This window comes from Podarcis muralis, chromosome 16, assembly GCF_964188315.1.
Source record: "Podarcis muralis chromosome 16, rPodMur119.hap1.1, whole genome shotgun sequence".
NCBI classification, from domain to species: Eukaryota; Metazoa; Chordata; class Lepidosauria; order Squamata; family Lacertidae; genus Podarcis; species Podarcis muralis.
Genome location: NC_135670.1, coordinates 43,016,684 through 43,026,351, shown reverse-complemented (window position 1 = coordinate 43,026,351; position 9,668 = coordinate 43,016,684).

Genomic DNA, 9,668 nt, shown 5'->3' with positions numbered 1-9,668 from the left:
GTGTTTGTCCAGCCAACTCATGCCCAACACAATGGGCGTGTCCGACAATTGAGTGACGTTGAAGCTGATGACTTCTTGGTGATTCCCAAGTCGCATCACCATCGGTGGCGTCTGCTGCACCACTTGCCCTCCTAGCAGCTCCCTGCCATCCACCGTGACCACCTGCAGGGGCAGTGTGGCCGGCAGCAACTGTATAGCATGCTGGTTGACGAAGTCCTGCCCCATAAAGTCCGCATTGCTGCCTGAGTCAATGGTGATTGGCACGTCCATGGTGATGCCATTGGGCAGCTGGAGCGACGCGGTGAGCCTCACCACTGGTTTGGGCGGGAGGGGGTTCACGGGCTGTAAAATCTCTGGGGACTGCATCATTAATACGTCTGGCTGGGCCCCAGTGCCTCTTCCTCCAGCCAGACAGCGTCGTTTCCCTGCTGTGGTTCTCCTTGCTGCGTTGCTGCAGTCGCCATTGCTGAGGCTGCAGTGAGCTTGTGGAGCCTCTGGGGACACTCTTTCGCCATATGCCCTGGCTCCTCACAGACGTAACACTTCCTGTTCCCTCTAGGAGGCTTCGCTTTCACTGCTGCTGGTGCTAGGGCTCTGGTTGCTGACTGAGCCCTGGCACCTCCAACCTCCATCGGTTCAGCTCCTCCCCCTGGCGGAGGCGTGGATTGCGTACGTGCTGCTTCTCTGGGAAAGAAGGAGGAGCCCCTGGCTGGTTCGCGCCCTCCACGCCCTTCGTCCCTGCTCCACGGACGTCCTTCCAGCCGTACCCCCACTGCCAGCGCCCTCTGCACGACCTCCTGGGTGGTCCGGGGTCTCTCCCCCCTCGCAATCTCATCTTTTACAGAGCTGTTTAGTCCCTCCCAGAAAAGGTCTCTTACAGGGGTCGCATCTCTGTCCCATTCTAGGGCACTGGCCAAGGCGAAAAAGCGGGCATGGTACTGCCGTACGCTGGCCCTTCCCTGCTTCAGTCCATGAATCTGTTGCCGAGCAAGATCCACGTCAATGCTTGATAAAAAACACGCATCCATCGCTTTAATAAAGGCATTCGCATTTTGGAGCGCCGGATCGTTATCCCTCCATAAATTGCGCAGCCATGCTCTGGCGTCCCCATGCAAATAAGACATGATGAACCCCACTTTCTCTTGTTCATCTCTAAAATCTTTACTCAGCAGTTGCAGTGCACACAGTACGTCTGCTTTAAAATTGGGATACTGTTGCAGGTTCCCATCGAAGTGAGAGACCAGACCGCCTGTGCGTCTCCCCAACCCAATCCCCTCTGGTTTGGGTGTCTGTTGCCCTTGCTTCGTAAGCACTTCCAACCTGACCTGGAGATCCCTGTAGGCGGCAGCTGCGTCCTCCTCTCTCTTCCTGGATGCGAGAGCCTCGGCATTCAGCTGTGACACTGCTTCTCTGAGTTCCGCTATCTGCTGTTCAGCCGTCATGTCGGCTGCCGTTCGTGAGCTCACTAGTAGGCACCTGCTTCTCTCCTCTCCTCGAGGCTGACAACACCCAAGAAGCACCATGCGAATTGAAATTTCAATTAAAGCTTATTTGTCTTCTTTCATCACATATGGAAGCGAAAAGACGGTGTTTTGTTATTTTGGTCTCATTACATACTGTCAGGGGTTCAGGAGCAGAGGCAAGGGCAAGGGAGGAAACAGAGAGCGAAGGGGAGGAGGCAGAAGAAAGGATGAGCGATGACGACGACCCGAGATCTCCGAGTCTCTCCAGTGAGTCGGAGGATTCACAGAAAGGAGCACCAGTGGCCAAGGCAAGGGGGGAGTTTAGGGGGGCACCCCAGGGAGATAGAGCCAGAGGGGAATCAGAGGAGAGCAGTTGGAGATCGGGTCCAGCGTCACCGCCAGAGAGCAGGGAAGAGGAAAGGAGCCAGGGGGCAAGCGCTGGCAGCTCACAGCAGGAGGGAGGGCACGAGTCAGGGGTGGCCACACCTCCATCTGGGAGCGAAGAAACGGTTAGACGGAAGGTGGAAGGTTGGGCGCACGCGCCAAGTTCAAATGCACAGGAAGGAGGCGCAGTAGGCAGCCCGGAAAGAGAGCCGGGTCCTAAAGCCCGGCGCAAGGAGACAGGAGAGTCCGGGGGGTCAGCGTCCGAAGAATCCCGGAAGGAAGAGACCCAGGGGGGCAGAGGGACCCAGAGAAGAACAGTCAGGCGGAAAAGGTGGAGCAGGGCTAGGATATTAAGTTGGTGTACGAGGGGCGGAGATTCAGACGGAGCTTCGCCGATCTAGCTACTAGACGTAGGGTTGCACGCAGCAGCTTGAGAATGGAAACTGTAACTCAATAAAGACTTTTACTTAATGACCGTTGGCTAGCGTGATCCTCTGTGAGCTAGGATCTTGAAGCAACCCTGACAGTAAGCTCCGTCTCTCGTATTGTGGGCATCTACAGCCTCGAGGAGAGGAGAGAAGCAGGTGCCTACTAGTGAGCTCACGAACGGCAGCCGACATGACGGCTGAACAGCAGATAGCGGAACTCAGAGAAGCAGTGTCACAGCTGAATGCCGAGGCTCTCGCATCCAGGAAGAGAGAGGAGGACGCAGCTGCCGCCTACAGGGATCTCCAGGTCAGGTTGGAAGTGCTTACGAAGCAAGGGCAACAGACACCCAAACCAGAGGGGATTGGGTTGGGGAGACGCACAGGCGGTCTGGTCTCTCACTTCGATGGGAGCCTGCAACAGTATCCCAATTTTAAAGCAGACGTACTGTGTGCACTGCAACTGCTGAGTAAAGATTTTAGAGATGAGCAAGAGAAAGTGGGGTTCATCATGTCTTATTTGCATGGGGATGCCAGAGCATGGCTGCGCAATTTATGGAGGGATAACGATCCGGCGCTCCAAAATGCGAATGCCTTTATTAAAGCGATGGATGCGTGTTTTTTATCAAGCATTGACGTGGATCTTGCTCGGCAACAGATTCATGGACTGAAGCAGGGAAGGGCCAGCGTACGGCAGTACCATGCCCGCTTTTTCGCCTTGGCCAGTGCCCTAGAATGGGACAGAGATGCGACCCCTGTAAGAGACCTTTTCTGGGAGGGACTAAACAGCTCTGTAAAAGATGAGATTGCGAGGGGGGAGAGACCCCGGACCACCCAGGAGGTCGTGCAGAGGGCGCTGGCAGTGGGGGTACGGCTGGAAGGACGTCCGTGGAGCAGGGATGAAGGGCGTGGAGGGCGCGAACCAGCCAGGGGCTCCTCCTTCTTTCCCAGAGAAGCAGCACGTACGCAATCCACGCCTCCGCCAGGGGGAGGAGCTGAACCGATGGAGGTTGGAGGTGCCAGGGCTCAGTCAGCAACCAGAGCCCTAGCACCAGCAGCAGTGAAAGCGAAGCCTCCTAGAGGGAACAGGAAGTGTTACGTCTGTGAGGAGCCAGGGCATATGGCGAAAGAGTGTCCCCAGAGGCTCCACAAGCTCACTGCAGCCTCAGCAATGGCGACTGCAGCAACGCAGCAAGGAGAACCACAGCAGGGAAACGACGCTGTCTGGCTGGAGGAAGAGGCACTGGGGCCCAGCCAGACGTATTAATGATGCAGTCCCCAGAGATTTTACAGCCCGTGAACCCCCTCCCGCCCAAACCAGTGGTGAGGCTCACCGCGTCGCTCCAGCTGCCCAATGGCATCACCATGGACGTGCCAATCACCATTGACTCAGGCAGCAATGCGGACTTTATGGGGCAGGACTTCGTCAACCAGCATGCTATACAGTTGCTGCCGGCCACACTGCCCCTGCAGGTGGTCACGGTGGATGGCAGGGAGCTGCTAGGAGGGCAAGTGGTGCAGCAGACGCCACCGATGGTGATGCGACTTGGGAATCACCAAGAAGTCATCAGCTTCAACGTCACTCAATTGTCGGACACGCCCATTGTGTTGGGCATGAGTTGGCTGGACAAACACAGCCCAACGCTGGCTTGGTACCAGAGGCAGCTGACCTTCGGCTCTTCCTTTTGTGCTGAACACTGCATCGTGCCCAGGCAGGAAGGAGAGGAAGAGGAGTCACAGCTACTGCTAGGCACGCTGCAAGCGATTCCCCACAAGTACGCAGAATTTTTGGAAGTTTTCTGCGAGAAGGAGGCAGACAGGCTACCCCCTCACAGGCCATATGACTGCAAGATTGACCTGCTGCCAGGGGCGGCGCTGCCTAAGGGGAGACTGTATTCCATGTCAGAGGACGAGCTGCAAGAACTCAAGGAGTTCATAGATCATAATTTGGAGCGCGGTTTCATCCGAGAGTCCAAGGCGGTGGGAGGCAGCCCGGTGTTCTTCGTTAAGAAGCGGGATACGCCCCAAAAGAGGCTCGTAGTGGATTACAGGATCTTGAACAGTGTGACTAAGCCGTCGGACTTCCCCATGCCCCGAATTGACGACCTCCTCGCAAAGGTGCGGAAGGGCAGAGTGTTCACCAAATTGGATCTGCGAGGTGCGTACAACCTCATTCGCATGCGGGAGGGAGACGAGTGGAAAACAGCCATGTTCACGCCACTGGGGACCTACGAATATAGAGTTATGCCTTTTGGATTGCAAAATGGCTCCCACGTTTTTCAAGCATTCATGCATCACGTGTTGGCGGGACTTCTCTACAAGACGTGCGTCTGTTTCTTAGATGACATCCTGATCTTTTCGGAGTCGCAACAGGAGCATGACAAACACGTCAAGGAAGTACTGAACAGGCTGAAGCACCATAGGCTCTACGCCAAGCTGGAGAAGTGCCAATTTGACGTGACGGAGGTGGATTTTCTGGGCTACAAGCTGTCTGACAAGGGGCTCGCCATGGACAGCGCCAAGGTTCGAGCGGTGTTGGATTGGAAGAGCCCGCGCAACCGGAAGGAGGTCCAACGGTTTGTCGGCTTTGCGAACTTCTATCGCAAGTTTATCAAGGGCTTCGCTATGCAGACGGCGGCCATCACTGACACGCTTAGCTCCAAGAAAAAGAAGTTCATTTGGACAGAGCAGGCGGAACAGTCCTTTCAGGCACTCAAGCGTCTCTTCGCGTCGGAAGAGCAGCTGCTTCATGTCAACCCCAGCAAGCCGATGAGGGTGGAGACTGACGCCTCGGACAGAGCCGTGGGGGCGGTCCTGCTGCAGAAAGACCCGCAGGGGGTGTGGCGACCGGGAGCGTTTTACTCCAGGAAGCTCAGCAAGTCCGAGCAGAACTACACCATATGGGACAGGGAGTTGCTGGCCATTCATGCAGCGTTCAAGGCGTGGAGGCACTTTCTGATCGGCGCCAAGCACACGGTGCAGGTTTGCACGGACCACAAGAACCTAGAGCACTGGCGCACGGCACAGTTCCTGAACCAGAGGCAGATACGTTGGGCTGAGTTCTTTGCGAACTTCGACTTCCGAATAGAGTATGTCCCGGGGGACACCAACATCATGGCGGACGCTCTCTCCCGCAAGCCACAGTATCTGGAGGAAGCAACGCCAGCGGCCGCCATGCACATCTTCGCACCAACAGTGTGGGCGTGCGCCGCGGCAACCGTGGATCTGGAGGCGGTGCGACGAGCGTTGCAAGGGGACTCCTTCGCGCAAGCAAAGATCTCAGAGGTGCAAAGGGGCAAAGCAGCGGCCGACGGTTTCCAGCTAAGAGATGGATTGCTCATCCGTAAAGGGGCCATCTACGTGCCGGGAGACGAACTTCGCGCCAAGGTGCTGCAGCAGCTGCACGACGCGCCCACTGCAGGGCACTTCGGCAAGGAGAAGACGGTGGAACTAGTAGCCAGGGATTTCTGGTGGCCTGGAATGAGAAGGGAGGTCGCGGACTACGTGGCGAGGTGTGACACCTGCCAGAGGGCGAAGCCAGTGCTTAGACCGCCGGCCGGACTGTTGGAACCGCTGCAAACTCCGGCCGAACCTTGGGAGAGGGTGGCCCTGGACTTTGTCACGGATCTGCCCAGCTCGAGGGGCAAGACGGCAGTGCTGGTGGTGGTGGACTTGTTCTCCAAGATGGCACATTTCATTCCGTGTGCGAAGGTGGCCACGGCGGAACAAACCGCCAAACTGTTCATAGACCACGTGTTCAAGGTTCACGGTCTGCCACGGTCTATTCTGTCCGACCGGGGGCGGCAGTTCATCTCAAATTTCTGGCAGCGGCTGATGGGCTTCCTGAACGTCAAGATCAACCTGGCGTCGGCGAGACACCCGCAAACCAACGGGCAAGCAGAACGGGTCAATGCCATCATGCAGCAGTACTTGAGGTGCTATGCAAATCAACAGCCTGCGACGTGGGTGGATTACCTGCCGCTCGCCGAGTTCGCTTACAACAACACGAAGCACGTGTCCACGGGGGTCACACCGTTCTTCGCCAACAACGGGAGGCACCCCAGAACCTTCCCGGGACTGGAAAGGCTGGGGGAAGGGGAGCCGCAGACGGCAGATGCGTTCGCGTCGGAACTGCAGGAAGTCCACGATCAGCTGAGGCGCCACCTGGAGCTGGCCAAGCACGCATACAAGGTACAAGCGGACAAACGCAGAAGGGTTGGCGAAGAGCTACACGTGGGGGACTGGGTCTGGTTAGCAGCCCACGCAGTGCCGGCCAGGTCGTTGGCCAAGAAGAAACTAGGGCATAAGCAACTGGGGCCCTATCAAGTCGAAGAGCAGGTCAACCCGGTGGCCTTCAGGCTGGCGCTTCCGGAGGGTTCCAGAATGCATCCGGTATTCCACAGATCGGTGCTCACTCCCTACAAGGCACCGCACAGGTTTCAGGAACCCGGAACGGCGCAGAGTCCGGCCAGAGACAGAACAGGGCACGCAGGAGTGGCACAGAAGGAGCGCATCAACGAAGTCACAGAGATTTTGGATTCCAGATGGGGGGAAGAAGGGGTAGAATACTTTCTCGCCAGGGAGGGCACCCCGGCCAGTGCGAACAGTTGGGTGCCGGACTACGCCTTGGACGAACCTCTGCTCAAAGACGAGTTTCATGCCCTCTTCCCACATAGACCGATGCCAGCAGACTTTTTCGACGACTGGCTTTTCACACCCACGCTTTCGGGCAGCACGTTCCGGGGGTTCGACTCTGACGAGGACCCGATACGAGACGTCCGTTCCCCGGAGGGGTCGCCCTCGGGATCTGCCTCAGAACCCTCGTATTGGTGGGACGACAAACCAGAGGAACAGTGGCGCAGGAAGTGGCAAGAAGGTCCAGGCCGAGCAACGCCGCCTGGAGGAAGCGAGGGAGAGACGGACATGGACATTTTCGGGGACGATCCAGGTTTCGAGCACGGCGGCACAGAGATGGAAGCAGAGGTGACCGTCGTCAACGAGAGAAGGGAGGAAGAACCGGAAGACTTCGGAGGGAGGCCCGCTACGGGAACCGAACGGTACCCGACATTCGTCTCCTTGACGCAGCAGCACCCAGCTCCAGCACCGGAAGGAGGGGAAGGGGGAGTGGGGGGCTTCGAGGGGGGGATGGATGTCAGGGGTTCAGGAGCAGAGGCAAGGGCAAGGGAGGAAACAGAGAGCGAAGGGGAGGAGGCAGAAGAAAGGATGAGCGATGACGACGACCCGAGATCTCCGAGTCTCTCCAGTGAGTCGGAGGATTCACAGAAAGGAGCACCAGTGGCCAAGGCAAGGGGGGAGTTTAGGGGGGCACCCCAGGGAGATAGAGCCAGAGGGGAATCAGAGGAGAGCAGTTGGAGATCGGGTCCAGCGTCACCGCCAGAGAGCAGGGAAGAGGAAAGGAGCCAGGGGGCAAGCGCTGGCAGCTCACAGCAGGAGGGAGGGCACGAGTCAGGGGTGGCCACACCTCCATCTGGGAGCGAAGAAACGGTTAGACGGAAGGTGGAAGGTTGGGCGCGCGCGCCAAGTTCAAATGCACAGGAAGGAGGCGCAGTAGGCAGCCCGGAAAGAGAGCCGGGTCCTAAAGCCCGGCGCAAGGAGACAGGAGAGTCCGGGGGGTCAGCGTCCGAAGAATCCCGGAAGGAAGAGACCCAGGGGGGCAGAGGGACCCAGAGAAGAACAGTCAGGCGGAAAAGGTGGAGCAGGGCTAGGATATTAAGTTGGTGTACGAGGGGCGGAGATTCAGACGGAGCTTCGCCGATCTAGCTACTAGACGTAGGGTTGCACGCAGCAGCTTGAGAATGGAAACTGTAACTCAATAAAGACTTTTACTTAATGACCGTTGGCTAGCGTGATCCTCTGTGAGCTAGGATCTTGAAGCAACCCTGACACATACACTTTGCGATTTCTGGGCTAATGTTGCATTTTCACCAAAGAACACAACTTGAAATAAGTGAAATCCAATATTCTTCTTTCTAAGTAAATGAAACCCAAAACATCCTCTTTTGCCTAGTTTAGACATTACACTTTGCTTTGCTAATTGTGTGTGAATGAACATGGAAAGATGGAACCAAAGCAGCTATGCTTGATTTGGGCTGCTAACAAACATTTAACTGCGATTTTTGGGTGAATGCATTCTAAACCCAAAAACAGTAACGGGAAATAAACCCAATCACAGCTTTATCATCTTCTTCTTATGCAGATGGAACCGAAAACACCATTTTTATTTTGTTAGGGGTGATTCTGGTGCAAGCCCAAGAAGCACCATGCGAATTGAAATAAGTTCAATCAAAACTTATTTGTCTTCTTTCTTCACATATGGAAGCGAAAAGACGGTGTTTTGTTATTTTGGTCTCATTACATACACTTTGCGATTTCTGGGCTAATGTTGCATTTTCACCAAAGAACACGACTTGAAATAAGTGAAAGCCAAGATTCTTCTTTCTAAGTACATGAAACCCAAAACATCCTCTTTTGCCTAGTTTATTATTATTTTTTAAATATTTTTTATTGCTTTGTTTTCCAGGGTCAAAGTACAACGTCAATACATCATCGATAACACAACAAAAGCTTTTTTTTTTTTTACAAAATGAAAAAAACAAAAAAGAATACACTTTTCCAAATCTTTTTTTTTCATCATCAACTGGACTTCCCCACATCCTCCATCCCTGCATTCTTTACAATAAAAATCAACAGCAAATTAATACCTTGTTTCATGTGTTTTTGTATTTTCGTCTAAATATTTACTCTAAAAGTTAAGCTTTTCTCAGTCATAACTTAGTTTCAATCATTTCCGAATCTCAATACTGAAGCATGTTTTTCTCAAGACTTAGCAAATTCTCAACATTCATATAACTTAAAATGTTTTTGTAAATAGTCCTTAAATTTTTTCCAGTCCTCTTCCACTGCCTCTTCTCCCAGGTCTCGGATTCTGCCAGTCATTTCAGCCAATTCCATGTAGTCCATCAGTTGCGTGTGCCACTCTTCCAGTGTGGGTAACTCCTGTGCCTTCCAGTATTTGGCTATAAGGATTCTTGCTGCTGTAGTTGCATATAAAAAGAAAGTTCTATCTTTCTTTAGCACTCTCTGGCCCACAATGCCCAGGAGGAAGGCTTCTGGTTTCTTATGAAAGGTATACTTAAATACCTTTTTCAACTCGTTATAAATCATTTCCCAAAAAGCCTTCACCCTCGGGCATGTCCACCAAAGGTGAAAGAATGTTCCTTCAGCCTCCTTACATTTCCAACATTTATTGTCAGACAAATGATATATCTTTGCAAGTTTGACTGGGGTCATGTACCACCTGTACATCATTTTCATAATGTTTTCTTTTAAGGCACTACATGCCGTAAATTTCATACCGGTGGTCCATAACTTTTCC